This window comes from Vombatus ursinus, unplaced genomic scaffold (genome assembly GCF_900497805.2).
Source record: "Vombatus ursinus unplaced genomic scaffold, bare-nosed wombat genome assembly UNPS02014807.1, whole genome shotgun sequence".
Taxonomy (NCBI): Eukaryota; Metazoa; Chordata; class Mammalia; order Diprotodontia; family Vombatidae; genus Vombatus; species Vombatus ursinus.
This window is the reverse complement of record NW_020954585.1, coordinates 14,396,084-14,420,885: the sequence shown is the minus strand read 5'-3', so window position 1 is coordinate 14,420,885 and position 24,802 is coordinate 14,396,084. Positions and strand designations below refer to the sequence as shown.

Below are 24,802 nucleotides of genomic sequence, written 5' to 3'. Positions count from 1 at the left end.
GAGAGAGAGAGAGAGAAGAATGACCTATTCTTGAAGAAGCTATACTGACTGTGAGCACCACTTCCTTTTGTAGGTCTTCTCTAATTACTTCTTTAATAAAATGTTCTAGAATTATGTCATAAATCAAAGTCAGACTCACTTGTATATAGTATGCAGATTCCATTCTCTTTTCACTCTCTGTCACTTTTTAAAAATTGTTTCAGCATTTGCCCTTCTCTATCCTGTAACATTGTTCTTGTTCTTCATGATGTCTCAAAAATCACAAAAATTAAAACAACAACCATGTCTGCTAGTTCTTCCAATTCTCTGGATGCATTGTATTTAGGCATGGTGACATGAACATAGTAAGGGTAGTGAGGTGCTCTGCTACTATCTCCCTATTTATGTTGGTTGTCAACTCTGTATTAACTACTATTTGTTAGTTCTTGGCAGTTCAAAGATTATTCTTCTGGGCAGTGAAAATAACAACGACAACAATGGCATAAGAGCTAAGGAGCTGTCTTCTTTCAATCATGTGTAATATTCTTATCCATTCTTAGACCTTCTTACAAATACCTCAATGCATTTACATCACAAACAGAGAAATAAAAGCTAACTTTTCTGTTACCTATAACTTGCTTTTCCATTATTAGCTCATATTTCCAATATGAGCTTTAGATCTCCTAAATCTATTAAGGACAGAATTACCTTTAAAAATATATATAAGTGAGGATAATATTCCATATAATATCTCAAAAGGTTAATGCAAAAATTAAATGGGGATACACACACATGTATTCAAAACTGTGAAATTGCAATTTAGTATCATGAGTAATAGTATTTGTTATTCAGTAGCATCCTATGCTATTTACATTTCTTCCATCTTCTGTATATCTAAGGAGTTGAAGGATGCCTCTATTGTCCATCTATAAAGGTAAAGGAAATAGATTGTTCTGTGACAATCATGGGGGATGGGGGTCTCTCTCTTAGTCACTGCTGGCAAGATTCTTGCCAGAGTCCTCCTTAATAGGCTGATTCTTCACCTGGAAAATGGTCATCTGCCTGAGAGCCAGTGTGGCTTCAGAAAGGGCCAACAAATGGTCAATATTGTGTTTGCTGCCCAGCAACTCCTGGAGAAATTCCAGGAGCAGAACAGAGGTCTGTATACAACATTTGTAGATCTGACCAAGATCTTTAATACTGTCAGTCATGAGGGTTTATGGAAAATTATGTCAAAATTTGGTTGCCTGGAGTTCATCAGCATTGTCATGTCAATTTCACGACGGCATGCTTGCCCAGGTTCTGGATGATGAACAATGCTCTCTTGTTTTCCCAGTCGCCAGTGGAGTAAAACAAGGCTATGTGGTTGCTCCCACACTTTTCAGCATGATACCTTTGGCCATGTTTTTAAATACTATCAATGAGGATGAACATGGCATCAAGGTCAGCTACCGCACTGATGGTAAATTCTTCAACTTGAAAAGACTGCAAGCCAAGATCAAAGTGGAGGGAATGTTGGTGCATCACTTTCTATTTGCAGATGATTGTGCATTCAATGCAGCTTCTGAAGCTTAGAGGCAACAAATTATGGATTGATTTTCTGCTGCTTGTGCTAGTTTTGGCCTAATAATTAACCCCAAGAAAACACAGGTGCTTAGTAAACCACCATCATGCAATCCATATGTGGAACTATTGGTTACAGCAAATGGAGAAGTTTTGAATGCTGTGGATAAGTTCACTTATCTGGGTAGTGTACTTTCCAGGGATGTACACATTGGTAATGAGGTTGACTCACACATTGCCAGAGCTAGCTCAATGTTTGGGAAGCTCTGAAGGAAAGTATGGGAGAGAAGCGGTATTAGACTGACTACCAAACTGAAGGTCTGCAAAACCATTGTGCTGACCTCATTGTTGTATGTCTGTGAAACTTGGACAGTATACCAGTACCATGCCAGGAAACTGAATTGCTTTCATTTGAAATGTCTTAGGAAGATTCTGAAGATCATCTGACAACATAAGATACCAGACACTGAGGTCGTTTCTCGAACTAAACTGACAAGTATACAAACTCTGCTTCAGAGAGTGCAATTCTAATGGGTTGAACATTTTTCAAATGCAAAATGTATGCTTGCCAAAAAGACTATTTTATGAAGAATTCACAGAGGGCAAGCATTCACATGGTGATCAGAAGAAGTGATACAAGGACCTTCTCAAGGTCTCTCTTAAGAAGTTTGGAATTGATTGTGTGACATGGGAGACACTAGCACAGGACTGCTCAGCATGGTGTGCCCACATCAGAAAATGTGCTGTGATGTCCATCACTTGGAGAATGGCTGAACAAGTTGTGGTATATGAATGTAATGGAATGCTATAAGAAATGATGAACAGGCAGACTTCAGAAAAACTTGGAAAGATTTGTATGTTCTGGTGCTGAATGAAGTGAGCAGAACCAGGAGAACATTCTACACTGTAACGGCCATGTTGTGCGATAACTAATATTGATAAACTTAACCCTTCTCAGCAATACAAGGATCTAAGACATCTCCAAAGGCCTCATGAGGGAAAATGCTATCCACATCCAAAGAAAGAAATTAGGGAGTTTGAATGCAGGTCAAAGTATACTATTTGCTCTTTTTTCTTCTGTTGTGTTTTGTTTCCTCTTTCTGGTGGTTCCTCCTATTGGTTCTAATTCTTACTTACAACATCACTAATGTGAAAATACATTTAATAGGAATGTATATGTATAGCCTATATCAGATTGTGTGCGACCTTGGGAGGGAGATGGGGAGGGAAGGGGAAAAAAATTTAAAACTCCAAAGCTTATGGAAGTGATTGTTGATTAATCAAAATAAATTAATAAAAAAAAGAAGAAAAGGTGGTGTGCTCTATGAGTAAAGAAGAATTGAAATAGCTCAAGAGAAATGCAAGATACACACACTTAGAGAATCCACCCCAAAGCTTAACATGAACTATTTGTGTTCGACATGTGATAGAACATTCCAAGCTTGCATTGGTCTGATCAGTCACAGTCGGACACGCTAAAACTTAACTCTAGAGTAGTGATGTCATTTTGGTTCTCTTCAAAAGTGAGAGACTACAACAAGAACATATGTATTATAAAAATCTATATTGGTTCATGAGTTAATTCACTGTTTATCCATATCATTTTCCTCATTGTTGTTCCTAATTGGCATTGTTCGTCTTTGTGATCTCAGAATTGCATTTCTGAGATTTTTCTATCACTTCTGGACTGATGTTTCCTATAGAATTTTAGATGTTGTAATCCTATCTATTTTTTCTTTAAATCTTTTGAAATACTCTTTGTTCAAATCTAGGAAGCTATCTGTCTATTACCAATTTTCTTTTCTTTATCAGGAAAATATGAAATATTTGTTTCCTTCCCCTTTCTCACACCCTACTGAGGTTCTCATCATTTTCACCCTAGGAATCAGTTCTTCTGGGTTGGTGCAAACCAGATTCAGAAAGCTGTTCCTCTCAATGGTTTCTGACTATCTTGCAGCCTGAAATTATCAATAAAGCAAGTCAAAATGTATTTGTTGTAGTTTTTCTAGTAAAGAGAGAACATGAGATGTTCAAATAATTGAAGTTCCACTTGCTTATTACTCAGGCAATTAGGTCGTATGGTGGATAGAGCATCAGGCCTGAAGTCAGTAAGACTCATCTTCCTAAATTGAAATCTAGCCACAGACACTTAACAGCTATGTGACCCTGAGCAAGTCACTTAACCTTGTTTGCCTATTTCCTCACCTGTAAAATGAGCTGGATAAGGAAATAGCAAACTACTACAGCCTCTTTACCAAGAAAATCCCAAATGTGATCACAAAAAATTGGCATGACTGAACAATAGAAACCCTTATTATATCATGCCTATGTCAAAATCGTGATCTGTTGTCCAAACTTATCTATCTTTCTGTCTGTCTATCTGTCTACCTATCTATGCAATATCACATCTGTGTCTGCCCCCACTGATCTTGTCAATTCTCTCTCATATCCTTCTCCTACTCTAGTTCTTGAATTCTTCATATGAATATACTCTAGCTCTGGAAACAAAGGACTGTAGTTTAACTTCATCTCTGCTTCTTGTTACCTTGGCCAAGTCACTTAACCTCCCTAGGCTTTAGTTTCCTCATCTGTAAAATGGAAAGATCAGATTAGATAATTTATAAGATGCTTTTCAACTCTGAATGAATTATACTTTTGTAAAGTATCACACACACACACACACACACACACACACACACACACAGCTTAGCCTGGATACTTTTATCAGGTAAGAATACATGATATTTTACTCAATCAGAGGTGTGAACTGGGTGTGATGAAAGTCAAAATATCTCCACTGAACCAAGAAATCAATTACTTAAAAGCATTTCCATTCATGTGATGAGAAATATGTTCAGATTGGTTGATGGATTTGATCATACCCTGTGGGATTTACATAAAACCAGGAAGCTACTTTGGAATTTAAGATTTGAACATCTAGCAGCTTAGAGGTAGAAACCTCTAGCCGAGCCACTGAGAATCATTCCTGTAGGTGTATATGGAGGAGAATTAGTGTTATTTAGGGTTAGGATTAGGATTAGGAAAAGAGCCCCAGCTTTGGCCCCAATCTCCATCCTTCACAACCTGACTGAAGGAGAGCCTTTTCACCTTTAAAAGGTCAGAGGTTTTGGAGACTTCTTGTCCTCATCAGAGTTCTAACATTTTCCCCAGAACAGCTTAAACAGTTTCTACACTGGGAGGTAAGGGCAAACAAATACTGAAAGAAAGGTGGTTTCAATACTCTACAAAGAGTCAGCAAACACATTATATAATTACTAAGGAGAACTTCATGAACACCTCATGAAGGGGTGAAAAGGTCTTCCAGAAGTCAGTAGCTACCCTTTGCTGCACAATCTCTATATTTGAGTGCACTTTCCCTTAGACTTTCTCTGTGCTTGTGGAAGACTGGTTCATAGACTGTGTGTGTGGGGGGGGTGGTATTTTATGTTAATTGTCCTTAGGATTTAATTTTTGTAAAATGTCCCTTTCTAAAAATTGTATAGTTGACCAAATAAAATGAAACAATAATCATGGTGATAAGCACATGAATTGGTGCTCATGAACCATAGTACTAGATGACCAGCCCCTCAAACTTTCTAGGTCATCCCTAGGATTCTGAAAAGAACTATAACAGACACCCTTTGATGACCAACTAATACAAGTAGAGTTTTCTGAAAGTAAGCCCAGAATATGTGCTGTACTATGAACTTAAGAGTCTATCTTAGTTTAGCCTTGCTTTCCAGGGCTCCCAGGAAGGTGAGGGTAAAATGGACCATAGAAAGTAAAAAGTATTCTAGGAGATGTGTGTTGGTATATTTTGCAGAATTCCTAATTTTCCATTTGTATTTCCTTTGGAATGACTTCTGTGCAGATTTTTCTTGTGAGATTAAGCATAAAAAACGAAGCTACTCTGATAATCTATTCTTTTCCTGCTGTATGGCAACCACAAGAAGAGAGCAAAGTGAGAACTGAGATATTTGTAAAGTCGTTCTTAATTTAGGACCAAAATTCAAGTGAAACTAGCAGCTTTCATTGCCTGAAGATCAAATAATTATTTTTAATTATACATGTGAAATCATACAAAACTTATTTTTGTATTAGTCATGTTGCAAAAAAGCAAGAAAAATAAAGTAAAAAAAAAAGGATTCAGTCCACAGAGTTCATCAGTTCTCTCTCTGGAGTCCTTTGGAATTGTCTTGGATCATTGTATTGATTGGAGTAACTAAATCTGTCAATGTTGATTATCCTTACAATATTGTTGTTACTGTGTACAATATTCTCTCTGGTCATTTCACTTTGCATCAGTTCATATGTCTTCCCAGGGTTTTTCTGAAATCACAAAGATCAAATGAAATTTCCCTTCCACTCATCTTTATATCCTCAATGTCTAACATAGAACCTTGCATATGGTGAGTGGCTTGAATCCTCTCTCTAATCACCAACTGCTTACTGAGCATTTCTAACTCATTGGCCTATAGAGACCTTAATCTCAAGATGCCTAGTATACATCTCATTTTATTTTCCACAAAAGTCCGTCCTTTTTAATGATGGCAGCTGGCAGGTATAAGGCTTGCAAAGCATTATCCAAATGCTATCTCATCTGATTCTCACAACAATCCTGAGAGTTAACTGCTATTATTATCTCCTTTACCATCCATCTGCAAGTTACCTATTTCTGCTGAGAACACCACCATCTTCCTATGTCACCCAGGTTTACAACCATAGAGTCATGCTCTATTCCTCACTTTCACTTATCTTACATATGCAGTAATTTGTCAAATTTTCTCATTTCTACCTCCAAACATTTCTGAAATCTATCCTTTATTTTTCTCACACACATAGACACAACCATAGTTCAGGACCTCCTCAGTCCTCACCCTTCTGATACTATTCCCATATATTTTGCTCACACATAGTTATTTGCATGTTGTCTCTATAGTTAGAATATGAACTCCTTAAGAGCAGGGACCATTTTTCTGCCTTTCTTTGTATCCTCATCATTTAGCATATAATATATATATATATATATAATATATATATTAAGTATTTAATAAAATGGCTGTCAACTGACTGGACTATTTATTGCAATAGTTTCCTAAATGGTCTCCCTGCTTCAAGACTTTCTTTTCTTCCATGTATCCTCAAAAGAATCAATCCATGTTCATATATTAAAGACTTACTATGTTCCATGACTGTGGTAGGCACTGGAAATAGAAAGAAAATAAGATTTAAAAAAATAAAACAACTACTTTCAATGAGTAAAAAACCAAGAATCAATCAAACAAATTTAAAAGAATGAAAAATGGAAGAAAATATAAAATATCTCATTGGAAAAAATAATTGACTTGGAAAATAGATCCAGGAGAAACAATGTCAGATTGATTGAACTACCTGAAACCCATAATCAAAAGGAGGACCTGGACAACATCTTTCAGGAAATTGTCAAGGAAAACTGCCCTGATATTCTGGAAACAGAGAGCAAAAATTGAAAGAATCCACTGATCACCTCTGGAAAGAAATCCCAAAATAAAAACTCCAAGTAACATTATATCTAAATTTCAGAATGATAAGACCAAGGAAAAAATACCACAAGGGGCCAGGAAAAAAAATTCAAATATGAGAGAGTCACAATCAGGATTACGCAAAACTTAGCAGCTGCAACATTAAAATATCAGAAGTCATGGAACATGATATTCCATAAGGCAAGCAAGCTAGGGCTACAGTCAAGAATCACCAACATGGTGAAATGAAGCATAATACATCAAGGGAATGGAATAGAAGAATTTCAAGCTTTCATAAGGAGAAGACTGGAATTAAACCAAAAATCTGATCCACAATATCAAGACCCAAGAGAAGAATAAACATCTAAAAGGGGAAAAGAAAACATAAGGGATTCAAAAGAGCTAAATTGTTTAATTCCCTAAAAAAAATTGAAACACAAATTCTTGTAAAAATGAATGCTAAAAATTGTCTTGACATGTAATTGAGAGAAAAAGTAAAATGCTATTAATTTTTTTAAAAGAGCTATCTTTTATACAAAAGTGTTCTTGACCTTTCCTTCCCCCTATCCCACTTGCTAATGCCTTTCCCCAACAAATTGTCTTATATAGAGTTTTATCTATTTTTTGTACGGGAAGGTTGATTAAAGAACCCATGTTTAAGGAAATATTTTCAATTCTCTGTTCCTTTAAGAATTTTAAGAATTGTCTTAATCAACATAAGGGGATTATAGTATCATGGCCATAGAATCAGTCACTCCCACTGGGCCAATGTTTACAAAAACAAAACTGTCCAATTCTGGAATCATTTGAGAGAGTTTCAACAATGACAGTCACAAGTTAGAAATAGAAGAGGAAGCAGCCTAGTTCAGCTACCTATCCAGAAAACATATTGTAGCTGGAAGAACATTGAGAAGGAATAGATTGTATTGGTAGAGTTATATTCTTTTACAGTATCTCCTTTTAGTTAACTTTTTTTCCCTTCTAAATTGACCTTTTATATTCAATCTATAGTCTGAATGCTAACTAGGAGTTAAATCCAAAATGACTGCTACTTTTATTTCTATTCATTTCTTGTTTTTAAAGATATAATGATTTCAATTTTATAATTATCTACCGATCAGAACTTGACTCATCCAATGTGTTTGGTCTCTCTTCTCAAAAATAAATAAATAAATAAATGAAGTAATGAGGGAGACAAGTACTTGTACAAATATATATTTGTATATAGATTGAACACAACATAGTTTGAGGAAAGGATACACTAATAGCTCAGGGCATTAGAAGAAACTTCATGAAGAAGGTAGCACCTGAACTGAGCAAATCAGAGATTCCAAGAAGGAGAGAAAGGATTTACTTCTAGGCATAAGAAATAGATAACATAAAGTCACAGAGACAAAAGGAAATAAAGATTTGCATTTGCAGAACAGTGAGTAGAACATTATGGTTAGATTATAATGTAGAGAGGAAAATGTAAGAAGACTGTGATGGTAGTAAGGGAGCAGGTTGCAAAGAGGTTTAAATGAATAACAGAAGAGTTTGTAATCCTTGAGGCAGCTGGGCCATTGAAGTTTGTTGAGTAAGGGAGTGATAGAATCACACACTGAAGTCTCCACGCATCAAAATATGAGTTGACAGTTTCAAGGGTCTTATCCAGTTCTTTGTAGAATTCCTTTACTAGTCATAATCCTTTGCAATGAATGTTAGTGCATAAACTGTAATTATCATCACCATATTCTGTTTGCTTATGCTCATTACAAGCACTGTAAGGACAGATGATGAAGGGTCCCATGAAATAATGTTTCATATTGCTTTGTACACTTGATAAAGCATGATAAACAACTTCTTATTTTGTTTCTCAGGAAAATTTTAGAGCCTTTCTTATATTTAACTGTAATTTCTTTGTTTCATATTTTCTTATTGAAAGAATGCTAGTACAGATGTGGTTATATTCCTCTTTTACCATGATTACTCTTTGATCTTTGGACAATGATTGATGTTAAAAGTATCACCAGTCAAACTGATGACTGTGAATGGTCTAAGAACTTACATTCCCTCTTTTCTCCCTTTTTACTATCATCACTAAAGTAGAAAAGTGGAGGATGCATAGGGCTCTGAAGTATTTTTGGATATTTTTGCCTCATTCTATGACCTTTTACAATGAAATCCATCACTTAATGGTAAACTTTCTGGGGAATGAACTTTTCCATATATATATACACATACATTCATATGCATATTTGTTTATATGTATACATGTATGTGTGTGTACACACACATACACAATTTTCTAGGGATGAACCTTTTTCCACTTAGACTATAGAAAGATAGGTATAGAGAATACATATACATAGGAAATATACAGTTATATATACCCCTATTACATATAAGCATATATAATGTGAAATTATATATATACATACACATATTATATAATATATGCATACTGCATTGTATTTATATACACATGTATGCATATATGTACAATTAAGTATAATTAATATATATTAACATTATAGTACATTATATATTTATTATAAAAGTAGTATTACTTATATATATCTATACATACCTACAAACATCTTTATTATTTGGTAGCAGTCACCAAAATTTATATACTATCATATCCACCAAGAACCTACATTGAGACAAAACACCTATGTAGGATATTAGGGAATGTTAAGTACTTGACAGGCAAGAAAACTCTAAACCCCCTTAGGTAAAACTTAACCTGCTGACAGGTAGGACCTGTACCAATTATTGCTTTGCATCCCCAGTTCCTGATTCAGTGTATTGTAGATATTCAATAAATGTTGCTAATTATAATGGTACATTTATCACTAATCTTTAACTGCAATCATTTATAACTTAATTGAATCCAATAGTTTTCATAGTATCTATTTTTTGTCTTAACCTGGATTCTTATTTTGGGTTTCAGTCCTCTCCTGGATTTTTCTGTGGTTTCAGGCTCTTAGCTTCAAGACTTCAGTCTAGTAATATCAAAGCCCTTCTGATCTATCTTTTTCCAGCTGTTTTGTTTCTCTGAGTAAAAGATAGAAGTCATCTATGCCCTTGTTTAGGTTGTTAGAGCTGATCAAAGACATAGCCTTAATTACTTTTCTAGCCTTAACATCTCCTGGCAGGTCTGCTGTTCCTTATGGAATCCATTACATTCTCTCCCTCTCTCTTCATACTGGAAACAGAAAAAAATGTAACAAAATAACTATTATATGTAGTTATAGCAAAATAACTATTATATGTAGTTATAGCAAAATAACTACATATAGCAACAGAAGACAGAAATTTTCCACTCTTCCTTAAAGAACATGGAAAAAATTCTCACGAGAAAACTAACAGTGTTTGCTGCCAGGTTAGCTATTACTTAATATTTGAAGACTATACTTTAATATACTGCTTAAGTACAAGACACTTTAGTAAGAAATTTCCTTAGAATGGATTTCTTAAAAAGTTTGTTATCTGTAAGAGAACAAAATCTTTAAAACAAATAAAGCACAACAAAGGTTTTAAATAGGATACTGCATGGCCTCATCTGCATAGTCAGAAATGGGTAAGTAAACACAAATTATCCTTTAATGTTTATATTTGGCCATATTTAACAGACACTTTTCAAGTCTCCAATAGATTTTCTTATTTAAAAAAAGACCTTTTGTTTTATGTTTCCCTTTTTATCTCTCCCCATCTCCTCTCCCAGAGAACCATCTTTTGTAATAAAGAATTTTTTTAAGAAAAAGAAAAGATCAGCAAAACTGATCAATATATTTAAAATATCTGAAAATACAATCAGTGTTTAACACCTACACCCCTTCCCACACACACACACACACACACACACACACACACACACACACACACAATTTCAAACTATTGGAAAGTGGTGTCTTCTCATTTTTTTCTATTTACATATCTTTTTAGAGATTCTTTTTTCTTAATTTTACATTTATTTTCAGTTCTATTATTATTGTTCTTTCTTTTAAATTATTTTCATTTTGTATGCTTACTTAACTTGCATAGTTTCACATAAATCATTTCATTTCCATATTCATCATGTTCCTTGTTCCATATATAATATTCATGCACCACAATTTATTTAGTCATTTCCCAGCTGACAGGCCTTTACTTTATTTCCAGTTCTTTGTTACCACAAGAAGTGCTGCTGTAAATATTTCATTATACATGTCAGTTTTCTTTTTTTGGTCAATGTCTTCCCTTGGAATATATGCACTATTAAAAGGCTGGATATTTTAGTCCCATTATTTGTATAATTGAAAATTGCTTTCCAAAATATTTATATTAATTGACAGAACCACCAACAGTGCAATAGTGTACCTGTCTTTACTATCTTCCTTAAAATAGACTATTTCCAACTTTTCTTATCTTTGCAAATTTACTATATATAAGGAAAAACCTCAGGGTCATCTTAATTTGAATCTCTCCTATTATTAGTGAATTAATTGTGTCCTTCTTTAATTTGGTTGTCAAATAGTATGCAATTTTTTTTGATAACTATTTATATCCTTTGATGACTTATGCAGGTAGCTAACTTTGCAGTGGATAGAGTACATCACTTGGAGTTAGAAAAACCTAAATTTTAATCCTGCCTCAGACATTTTTTAGGTGTGTGACTCTGGGCAAGTCATTCAACCTTTATCTCAGTTTCTTTATCTGAAAATGGATATAATAATAGCACCTACCTCCCAGAGTTATTAGGAGGATAAAATAATGTTTTTGTAAAGCACTTTGCATATCTTAAATCATTAAATAAATGTTATTATTGTTATCATCATCGCCATCACCATCCATTGGAAAATTACTTTTGGTCTTATACATTTTGGTTATTTCTATATATATCTCAGATTGTAAATCCTTATCTGAGAAATTTAATAGAAAGGTACTTTTTCCAACTCAATTTCTTTCCATATTATTCCAGTCACTTTAATTTTGTTTGGGCAAAATCTTTTAAATTTAATGTAATCACAATTATCCACTTTATCTTTTGTAATTGTGTGTATCTCTTTTCTCGTTAAAAATTCCTCTCCTACCTGCAATTGTGAAAGATATTTGATAGACTTTTCTTCCAATTTGTTTAACATATTCACATTTACACAACCATTTTGAATTTATTGTGGAATATGTTGTAAGATATTGTTCTATGCTGATTTCTGCCATACTATTTCCTGATTTTTGCAACAATTATTATAAAATAGAGAATCCTTTTCTAAATTAATGATGTTTTGGTATTTATCAACAAGGCTTATTGAGTTCTATTATTTCATAATTATTCCCTTATTTAGTCTTTTCCATTACTCTTCTGTTTTTTTAACCATTATCAAATTCTCCCTTAGATTTTAGACCTTCTATCATTTATAAATACTTCTTTTGTGACACATTAACATCCTATTTTAAATTAAACTTATACCTTCTAGAGGTGAATGAATATATCTTATTCCTTCAGGCTTCTACATAAAACAACCTTGCTTATTGCTGGGTAATCAACCAATATTGCAGGAATGAACTGAGCTGAGAAGAGATAAAAATAAAGAGAAAAAAATAGAACGTCTCCACATTTGAAATAACTCATTCTGTATCTTAAATTTTCATTAAATACTTGCTTTGTGCAAAGTATTGCATTAGACAGCAAGGATATAAAGATAAAAAACAGGTCCTAAACTTTCAAGGATTTGGTTGGTGAATATGAAGATATACTTACGCAAAAACAAACCTCACTTACAGTAGTATGTGATAAAATCAAAGGAGAAATCCACATAAAAAGTTATCTAGGAAAATGAAAGGGACATCATTTCTGGTAAAGTAAACTTTATGAAAACGTTGACATCTGATTGGGGCAGAGGAGGATCTCAGCAGATAGAGAACAGGAAATGCTGTTCTACACCCCTGAAATGGAAAGTGAGCATCCTACACAAATGCACAGAAATAGGAGGGTAGAGAATGAGATCAGAAAAATGTGTCCAAGGTCTTAAATCTCTGAATAAAGAGTGTGTAGGTTATTCTATAGCAAAGGAAGTCAATGAAGATTTTAAGCAGAATATTATGGTCAAATATATTAATTTAAGATAGATTATCTTGACAATTATGCAAAGGAACAGTTTGAGAAAGGAGATTAAATTGAACTGCCACACAATTGATCCCAGAACACCATTAGAATGTATACTCCTTGAGGTCAGGGGCTATTTTTTGCCATTCTTGATTAAGTGCTTAATTTATGCTTGTTACAGATTCAATTATAACTAATTCAATTCAGCAAGCATTTAATTACATATGAAGCATTGCAAGCACTGCTTTAGTTAATCTTTCACAAAGATTAAAAAAAAGTCATTCTAGCCTTTAAGAAACTTACTAAGGAATTCAAAATGAAAATGTAATGTGACTTAAGAATGCTGACAGTCAATAGAAATCATAGCATCATAAAAATATTAGGTTTTGGAAGGAATTCTAAAGATCAATTAGACTAATACTCTGGTTATACAGAAGAGAAAACTGAGGACCAGGAGAAGTGAATTTTGTGTTCAGGGTCATAGAAGAAGTCACTGACCAAACCAAGACTCAAATCCCCTTGTCCAGTAATCTTTTTTTAAAAATGTTTTTAAATGCTTTCATATTTTTAACAAAATAAAATACATAAGATTATGAAGGAAACCAATTCTATTCAAATATAGTTATCAAAATATTTTTTAAAAATAATAAAAGACCCAAAGTTAAATTCTCCTGGTCTACAGAATCATTATGGTTTGTTGTAGCTCTAATATTCTATGTTTTAAGGCCCCACCAGCTATGATAATATAGTTTCCTACCAGTCAATGTTCTAAAATCTCTTCTGCCTTCAACATTTTTTAAATTTATTTATTTATTTTTAGTTTTCAAGATTGACGTCCACAAGATTTTGAGTTCCATATTTTCTCCCATCTCTCTCTTCCACCCATTCCAAGATAGCATACATTCTGATTACCCCCCAATCTGCCCTGCTTTCTCTCACCACAATCCTTTCTCTTATCCCCTTCCCTTCTATTCTCCTGTAGGGCAGGATAGATTTCTATATCCCATTGCCTGTGTATCTTATTTCCCAGTTGCATGCAAAAACAATTTCCAACATTCCTTTTTGTTTTAAATTTTGAGTTCCAAATTCTCTCCCTTCCTCCCTGCCCACTCACCCCTATTAAGAAGGCAAACAATGTGATATAGGTTAAGCATGTGTAGTCATGCAAAACAATTCCATAATAGTCATGTTGTGAAAGATCAACTATATTTCTCTCCTATTCCACCCACCAGTTATTCTGTTCTCTCCTTTGACCTTGTCCTCAAAATTGTTTGTTCCTGATTACTCCCTCCCCAAATTTGCCCTCCCTTCTATCATCCCCCTTCCCCACTTCCTCCCTACTTTCCTGTAGGGTAAGATAGACTTCCATACTCAATCGAGTTTGTATGTTATTCCCTCCTTATGCCAAATCAGATAAAAGGAAGATTCACTCATCCCCTCTCACCTCCCCCCTCTTCTCCTCCACTGTAAAAGCTTTTTCTTGCCTCTTTTACATGAGATAATTTACCACATTCTACTTCCCCCTTTCTCCTTCTCCCAGTACAATCCTCTCTCATCCATTAATTTTATTTTTTTAGATAATATCCCTTCATAGTCAACATACCCTGTGCCCTCTGTCTATATATTTATATCTATCTATTTATCTATCTATCTATCTATACACACATATATGTATATATTTATGTATGTATGTATATATGCATGTATGTATGTATATATTCCCTCCAAATACCCTAATACTGAAAAAGGTCTCATGAGTTACAAATATCATCTTTTCATGTAGAAATATAAACAGTTCAACTTTAATAAGTGCCTTACGATTTCTCTTTCTTATTTACCTTTTAATACTTCTCTTGAGTCTTCTATTTGAAAGTCAAATGCTCTACATGTTTTTTCTCAAGAATGCATTAAATTCTTCTATGTCATTGAATATCAGATTTCCCCCCTCATTGATTGCACTCAGTTTTGCTGGGGAGGTGATTCTTTGTTTTAATCCTAGCTCCTTTAACCTCAGGAACCTCGTATTTCAAGCCCTCTGATCCTTTAATGTAGAAGCTATTAAATCTTGTGTTATCCTGATTATGTTTCCATAGTACTTGAATTGTTTTGTTTTGTTTTGTTTTTCTGGCTGTTTAACATATTTTCTCCTTAACCTGTGAACTCTGGAATTTGGTTATAATATTCCTGGCAACTTTCCTTTTGAGATCTTTTTTAGAAGGTGATAGATGGATTTCTTCAATTTCTACTTTACCCTCTGGTTCTAGAATATCAGGGCAGTTTTCTTTGATAATTTCTTGAAAGATGATGTCTAGGCTCTTTTTTTCTTTCAGGTAGTCCAATAATTTTTAAGTTATCTCTCCTGGATCTATTTTCCAGGTCAGCTGTTTTTCAATGAGATATTTCACCTTTTCTTCCATTTTTTTTTCATTCTTTTGGTTTTGTTTTATAATTTCTTGATTTATCATAGAGTCATTAGCTTCCATTTGCTCCAATCTAATTCTTAAGGAATTATTTTCTTCAGTGAGCTTTTGGACCTCCTTTTCCACTTGGCCAATTCTGCTTTTGAAGGCATTCTTCTCATTGGTTTTTTGGCCTCTTTTGTCATTTGGGTTAGTCTATTTTTTAAGATATCATTTTCTGGGGCAGCTAGGTGGCACAGTGGATAGGGCACACTGGCCCTTGATTCAGGAGGACCTGAGTTCAAATCCAGCTTCAGACACCTGACACTTAGTAGTTGTGTGACCTTGGTCAAGTCACTTAACCCCATTGCCTAACCAAATTAAAAAAAATAAAAGATGTCATTTTCTTCAGTATTTTTTGGTCTCCTTTACCAAGCTGTTGACTCATTTTTCATAATTTTCTTGCATCACCCTAATTTCTCTTGCCATTTTTCCTCTACTTCTCTTGCTTGATGTTCAAAATTCTTTTTGAACTCTTCCACAGCCTAATACCAATTCATATTTTTCTTGGAGACTTTGGATATAGGAGCTTTGACTTTGACTTTGACTTTGTTGTCTTCTTCTGTATATTTTGATCTTCCTTGTTACCAAAGTTAAGTTTTTATAGTTTGAGGTTTTTTTCCCACTGTTTGTTCATTTTCCCCAGTGAATTATTTGACTTTTTAACTCATTGTTAAGGTAATGCTCTGCTTCCAGTGTGGAAAGTATATTGTCCCAAGCTTCAGAGGTTTTGTGCAGCTGCTTTCAGAGATACTTCTAAGAACTTGTAAGCTTTCAGTTCTTCCAAGGTGGTATGATCTTAGGAGAGGTGTTTACTCCTCATTTGGCCTGTGCTGTAGTCTGTGAGTGACCACAAGCACTCTTTTCTGCCCTGGAACTGTGAAGAGGGTTCCCTCTTCACTGCTGCCACAAGCTTTGCTATGCCAGTGGACTGCCCTAGGACTGCCACTCAGGACCATTACCCAGATTCAAGTATGGGCAAAACAACAGATTCCTGCCTCATTGCCAGCAAAGAGATCCCTATAATCTCCTTGTGATCAGTTGTTCAGTTCCCTTACTATCTGTGGGCTGAGAGCTTCAGAAGCAACTGCTGCTGCTGCTGCCTCCCCAGGGCTGTGGTGTATCCAGGGCTGGAATATGCTCTTCTCTCACTCATATCTGACAGAGCTTTCCTACAGACCTTCTAAGTTGTCTTGGTGTTTGTGGGTTGAGAAGTCTGGAAACCACCACAGCTGCCTATGATTCAGTCCCCTGAGGCCTGCTCTGGGTTCCCTGGGACCAGATCTGTGCTGATGTGCTTTGCACTGGACTGCATTCCTCTCCCAGCCTGGTGCAACAGACCCTTCCTGTAAACCTGCTAGGTTGTCTTGGGCTGGAAATTTGTTTCACTCTGTCTTTTTGTGGGTTCTACTGCTCTAGAATTTGTTTAAAGTCATTTTGTACAGGTATTTGGAGGGTTTTGGTGGACAGCTCAAGTGAGTTCCTGTCTTTACTCTGCCATCTTGGCTCTGCTCTCTCCAGTAATCTTTTTTACAGCATGCTTCCTCCCTAGTCTAACTCAATTATTTTGCTACTGAAGTGACCACACATCCAATATGTTGAGTGATTTTTTTTTCTAGATCACACAAAGTTGGTTATAGATAGGTGCTGATTATTATGTATAATGAATCACTTGAAGTGGTCACATCATTTGAATTTTCATTGTATATCTCCATTGGGGCTGGAACCATTTACTATATTTTACTTAATTAGAACCTCAAATAGTATGAATTCAAATGCCTTTGACCACTTTGAATAGTCATTATGTGCATTAATCAAGATCTTGCTAGACAAATTAAATACTCAGATGTTGTTGTTGTTCAGTCTTTTTACTTGTGTCTGACTCTTCTTACCCCATTTGAGGTTGTTTTTTTTTTGGCAAAAATATTGGATGGTTTGTTTTTTAAATTTCCTTTTCCAACTCATTTTATATATGAGAAAAATGTGCCTCACACTTTTAAGGTTAACACTTAACAGGGTTAAGTGACTTGCCCAGGATCACATAGCCAGTAAGTGTCTGAGCCTGGATTTGAATGTATGGAGAAGAGTCATGTTGATTACAAACCCAGTACTTTATCCACTGTGCCACCCAGCTTTCCCAATACTCAGATACCTTGATATTATATTTATTATACAAAACTACTGCTACTTCTACATTTTAATGATTATGATCATGCAGCTAATATGTATGTAGCACCTACCATGTGCCAGGCACTGTGCAAAGCACTTTACAATTGTTATCTCCTTTGATCTTCACAACAACCCTGAGAAATAGATGCTGATGTTATTCATATTTAATAGATAAGAAAACTAAGGCAAACAGAAGTGAAATGATTTACCCAGGAATACACAGCTAATATAAGGGGGACATGAACTCAAGTCTTCCTGATTCTAGATCTGTCACTCTATCATTTGTGCCACTTCTAGTTGAGCTCTAATCTAGCATAGACATTGATAGAAATGTGGTGTTAGAACTCATATACTCTTGGTTGTATTTATATATAACTTGAGGGTGAAAAATGAGAACAATTATGAATAACAGAAAATACATTAAACAGAAAAGAAAGAGAAGAAAAAGGAGCAATGCAAAATTTGAGTTAAGAGAAGGCAGTGGTATGCAAGTTAGAAAAACATTAATTATTTTGATTTGGTAAGTCCGACAAGTGCCCTTTTGTAAATGTAGAAAAAAGTAAATTCAACTAATAATATTAATCACATAAAATTGTTACAAAAAATGAAAATAACTGTAATTCCATGATAGTCTTTTAAAATTCATTCCATAATGAAACTCAGACTATAAAATTCATGGAAGAAATGAAAAATAATGAATATAAAAATTTTAAAAATGTTTGCTTTAAAAATATTAATTACAAGTGTCTCATGTTTTAATCTTTAGTGATGAGAACATGATCTCTGAAAAACTATGCTTATCCATGCACATTATTTTTAAAAAGGAAAAATGAAAAAGAAAAAGTTTAAATTATTTGGCATTTCACCAACATAGAACATTGTAAATAATAGATTGCATTGATTCTATACTTTAAAATGTTTTAAGTCATTATATCATTTTATCCTTATAATAACCTTACTGGGTTTATTATTCTTCTCAACCTCCCCTAAGTACACAGAGAGAAATAGGATTGTCCATGCACTAGAGTTAAGTATTTCTTAAGACATGAGCTGAAACCATCCTTGCTCCTGCCTGGGGATGTATGATCAAAATCCCTCATTCAGGAAGGGGTCAGAAGTTTTGGACTAGCTTGCAGAACCAAAATCAATTTTAAACAACAAAATTAAGCTGAGAGATGAGAGTCTGAACACTATCCAAAAGCAGGATTTTGCACCAGCATAAAGTAGGTTTAGAAGGCTGAAAGTATTTCTGATAGAAGTTCAAAGTATAAAATTAAGTAAATAGAAAATAAATCAAAAGGAGAGCACAAATAAAATTGAAACCAATTGAAGAAAACAGAAATGAACTGAATATGAAAAAGAAATCATATATGTGATTTGATAGGGTTTCAACTGGTTAAAAAAAAAAGCCAGAGCTTGAATTTGGGAAGAAGAAATTTGGGAGAAAATAAGAAAAAAAACTGGAAGAGACCAATCTCTAGGTCCAAGTTTTATTTCTGACTACTCTGAGAAGATTGAAAAAGAAGAAGCAGGATCAAGAATAAGAGAGTAAATAATAAATACTTGAAGTGGACTCATGGAGACAGAAAAAGGAAAGGTAGTTGGTAATGCAAGATATTGGTAGTTGGTAAAACAAGATATGTAAGAAAACAAAATAACAAATTGGAAGATAAATCAAATTGATAGAGTAGAATGTTGAGATGAACATGTGAGTAAAACAAATAGCAATTATGTGGAAAATGAGAAGTGAGATAGAACCTCAATTTTTAAAAATAAAACAAAACAAGGGAACTTGAGTAGATCGGTCAAATTATTAAGAGGTATCTATTGACTTTAAAGTTCCTTAAAGGTCAAATACAACCATTAATAAGTAGCTCAATAAAACAAGATTGCTAATCTAAATCTATGAATATCTGGATTCTTAGAGGGAGAGACAGAGAGAGAGAGAGAGGGAGAGAGAGAGAGAGAGAGAGAGAGAGAGAGAGAGAGAGAGAGAGAGAGAGAGAGAGAGAGACTCTTACATTGAGTTTTCAGTGTTTATATTTCTGCCATAAGTAAGGGTTTATAATTTATGTTTCAAATAGAAGATAATCTCCTGGAAGAGGAAGAGAAAGGACCCATGGAATACATCTTCATATTTCAGATTGTGAAACGCAGTGAAATATTTCTAAAGGAAATAAAAGGAGAGCTTCAATATCAAACAAAGACTATCTGAGCTAGAGAAGGTAAGATAATCCATCTTAGAGGGTTAAAGAATGGAAAAGTAAAGCAGTGGAAGAAGGGAAAGAAAAAAGAGAAGGATACTCAGTAAAAAAGATGAAGTTCTTGGATTCTACAAATAGGAAACTATTGCTTATTCTTTAAAGAATGATATAATATATCCACATAAGCTATAATATAAAAGATCATGCAATAAAACTCAAATGAAGTGATGACCAGCATTGTCTTTGCTTTAAATATGAGTTCATTCCATTCACATTCACTGATACTACATGATTGTTATTATTTATTACCCCTTATCACCACTTCTTACACTTTTTTCTTCCTGACTCCTAGCATCTTCAAAAAGATGTTTATCAGAACTAAGAATCTATAATTGGAGTGACATTTCTATTTCTCTTCTATTTTATTTTTCACTAAACTTAGATTCTGATATTTTATTCTTATTTTTTTTTTTGGCTTGATAGATTTTTATGATTAGCCCTATCAACAAGCTAGAATCTGTTTTTCTGGAAATTATGTCCTCTTCAAATTTATTCTCCCCCTTAAAAATCAACTCCTTTTCCTGTATCCTCACTCTTTCCCCCATTTAACTTATTGTATTCTATACTACTCTGTGTGTGTTCAACACGTCTTTATCTGATAAAAATGAAGATATGAAATCCTTGTCTCCACAACCCTCTTCTTTGATCTTTATAGTCTCTTCTCATGTACTCCACTTATGCAAAATAATGCATTTTTCTCTTTTCTTTATTTCTTTCCTAATGTTACCTTTTCTCCACTCCTTAAAACAATAAAATAATATAAACTAATATCTGGATTCTCTATTTGTCCTATTTAATTAATTCCCTGTGATCCATGAAAACATTAGTGTTTTGAAGAGACATTTGACTATTTTTTATTGGAATGTCAAAATTTTGACATTATTTAGTCCCTTCTAATGTCTCAAATTTGTTTTTCTTTCTAGATTTCTCTTGACTCCTGATTTCTCATGGTTTTCAAAGAATCTGATTTTTCTTACTCATTGTCAGTCCACAAATATTTTATATATCATTGGAAATTTAAAAAAGCAAAACATTGTTTTCCAGATTTTAGTATTTTAAGTTTATTCTAATATTTATTGTTGTCTCTTGGAGTCAATGAATTCTGACTTTTCCATTCTATTTTTCAGGATATTCATGACTTAGGTGAGAATTTCCACCACCTGTTCTAAACTATTTATTATATTTTCTGTTCTTTTCCTTCCAAAGTCTCATTGTTTTTTGCTTTATTTATTAGTTACTCTTATACTTCTGGTACCAGTCCTTTTTTACTCCTCTGATGCTTTGCATGTATTTGTTATAAGTTTATTTTTACTTCTAGGTTTATCTCTTGATTTATCTCTCATTACATAGCATTTATTCATAGTATTTAATTTCTTCTATTATCAGTCTCATTTCTTGAATTGGAATTTTGTGTTCAGGCTAGTCCCCATCAACACTTTTGGATGGGTTAGTTAGGCCTTATTTTGTCTTATTACCTATGAAGTCTCTGTGCTATTGCAACTGTGGATCAGGATAAATTGATTGGCTCAAATCCCTACCCTCTGACTCAATCTCTGACTTCTCATTTTCCTGGTGGGCCACTGCAGGTTCAAGTCTTGACTTATTTCTTTTTCCTTCTCACTGTAGAATCTTCATTCATATAATGGTTCATTCCCTTTCTGTGGTCCTGCCAACCCTCATAGGATGTTGTTGATCATTGGTCTCAGGCCTCCTGCACAGATTTCCGAGCACCGGTAGCCAGGTCCTGGGATTGTTGGCCCCATCTCAGGCTGTGGAACTCAGTGCTCTGAGTAGGGCATAGCTATGTCCTGTCTGCCTGCACAGTGATTAATCTGAGCTATTTCTTTCTCCCACTTTTGTTTTCACAAAACAGAACTAAGATATTTTTAGGTACCTTGTTGAGGTAGCTGTCCTTTGTCTGGTACAATAGATCACTCAGAGCCTGAGGGTTTAAAGAAATAGTTTATTTTTTTACTAAAATATATATTCTAATATCCTCAAATAGAAGTAGTTTTCAAGGTGAGTGAAAAAGAGTCCAGAGGATAAAAAACTAAAAAATATCCCTGGTAAAAATGTAAACAAGTAGTCAGCAAAGAGTTTCCCTGGGGTCTCAGAAGATCCTAGCCAAAATCTTACAACTAATTTTATATTCTACTTGCCCAAAAAGCACACAGCTGAGTCCCAGATCAATTCATTCAGGGAGAAAGTTAACTCCGACTGTCCAGATCTGCATCATAGCTTTATGGCTTGCAACAGTGCTAGCTAGAATGGTTAGTGTGTTTGGGGTGTGTTTGGGGTTAACTTGTGTTTCCGCAGTTCCAGAGCGCCCTTTATACACCTGATTATTGGATTGCACTGGCTTGTGATATCCCTGTTTAGAACAATGTTTGATTTTAGATCTATCTAGGGGAACTCACATTGTCTCCTCATCTCTTCCTGACTCTACTAGCTTCCTACTAAGTTACCAGAGTACCCACTTGTTTCCCTGATGTAACCTCTTTGCCTGCCTCCACTAGCTTTTGATAGTCTTTCTGGGACTAATTAGAGCCCCTAGTTATGAGTCTGATCGGTTTAGTATTGATTGGAGTTAACCCTCACCCCTCCCCATCATCATCATCTCTTTCTCCCTCATATTTCTCTTTTCATAATATTTCTGGGCTGCTGCCCTTTTCCAATACTTGTTGAAATTTCTATGGGAAAACTGTTCTTTTCTATAATGTTTCAAATTACCATCTTAATCAGAAGTCTTCACTGAACTAGTGAACTAGTAACAAAAATTTTGAATGCCCCTTTCCTCTTGACATTTTTTCCCCTGAAGTCCTTGATGAATGATTTCTTCTATTCTGTCTAGGAACTGCTTTGCTTTTCTAATAAATTTGAATGTAGATAGGCATTCCTCTAGTACTTTCACATTCTCCTCTAGCAAGAAGATAAAATTAAACTTATATTAAAAATAAATTGTATTTCTGGCAGGAAAATAAATATAGCACATAACTATAAATCATCAGAGAAATTCATACGATGTTCATAATTCTGGAATCTCACAGTGTCTTATACATAGTAGGCACTTAATAAATCTTTAATGATTGACATAATAGGTCAAAATAAATACTTGTTTATTGATTGATTGACCTACTTTCCTTAGTTACTCCCATTCAGTAATGACTAAGGACTCTATTTTTGTTGCTCAAGGATCACTTAAATCATCAGTTCAACAGAGGTAAGTTAATGTGCTAGTTTTTCCATGGCCCCTGAGATAATAATTTTTTTCTGTTTTTCTTTGTTTTTCAATTTGATGGATGTGAATCAACAGTTTTGAGTGTTATGATTTATATTTCCTTATTAGTGATTTTAATATCTATGTTAGATATGCATGTATATATGTGTTATATAGTCTGATTGCTTTATTTTCTTTATTTAAAAAATATTTATACCTATAACCTGATTTGGATCATGCATGTCCACAATCAATTTGCATACTGTGTTTTGGAATCTTTAACTGCCTTCTAATGACTGGCTGACAGAAGTACAGGTGGCTAGACTTTTGTCAGATGAGCTATACCTTTTCCAATATATAAAAGTGTGATGAATTCCTGTACTCTCTCTCTCCCTTGTACTCCTGAACCATAATGCAGGAAGAGTGAGAAAGAGATTTTCCCTTCTCTCACATCCCCCTCTCTTGGCCTCCCCTCCCTTCTACCAAGAGCAGTTACTTGTGAAGAACAGAAGAATATAATGAGTTGCCTAAATATATAATAATAATAATAAATATTAGATTAGATAAAGCATTTACTAAGTGCTTACCTTTTGCCAGGGAGCATTTACCCAGGTAACATTTATCCTGGGAACCAGGGTCAGGGGAAGTCTTGAACTCAGGGCCATCTTCTTTCCATATTCCTTTTCTAATAAGAGAGCAAAGATTCATCTCTCTTCTGACTGAACATATAGTATATTAAAGTCAAAGACTTTAAAATTTCAATAGATATAAATAAATTAATAAAACATTTGTAGTAGCACTCTTTGTGATAGCAAATAACTGAAAAAAAAAACCTGGGTGTCTATTGTTTGAGAACCATGAGAACATACTTACTTTGTCAAAGATAGAGCAAACTGTAGGTAATTGATAGAACTGCTATAGAAACATAAGGTAGCATGGGCATATGCTTACCTATTCAATGAAATAGAACTTGAGAATGAACTTTCCCAAACTTAGTGTTTACCTTATGGATAATTCCAAGTTTAAGAGTTTCCAAGGTTGAGGGTTTTCAAGAGTTTGTTTGAGTCAGGTGCTATCTTGCTAGAGGGAACATAAATTATTTAACATCATAATTCTTGAAGAAGGAAGAGAATTGGCAGCATGACACTTGTAGTTATAGGATTGGAGCAATTTAATGGGGTTTAGAAGATGTGTCTCTTGCTATTATCCCTTACTTTTTTTCCCCCATGAGTTGTTTGAACAGTGCATGAATAATATCAAGAGAGTTTTCTATTTTAATCCTCTGAGATCTTTCTCAATACAAATCTAAGTTCTAGAATATTTTATGTTTATGCATCTATTCCTGGGCTTCCTTGGGTCTTATGTCTTACACATTTTCTGGGTAGGTGGCAAATAAAGATTTTCCCACAGACACAAAGCCAGTGATTTTTTATAACATCGAGTGCCTATTAAGGAGCTCATCTACATTTGCGGAAACCTAAATACAAGGTATAACTAAACTTTATTTTGGAGATTTCCTTGGGGGGGAGATGAAGAAAGAGAGAGAGAGAGAGAGAGAGAGAGAGAGAGAGAGAGAGAGA

General features: G+C 34.3%; 1 pseudogene; it reads left to right on the top strand.

The window, feature by feature from the left end:
• The first annotated feature begins 1,076 nt into the window (after window positions 1–1,076).
• The window catches only part of LOC114052013, a 34,177-nt pseudogene continuing 10,451 nt past the window's right edge, over window positions 1,077–24,802 (top strand).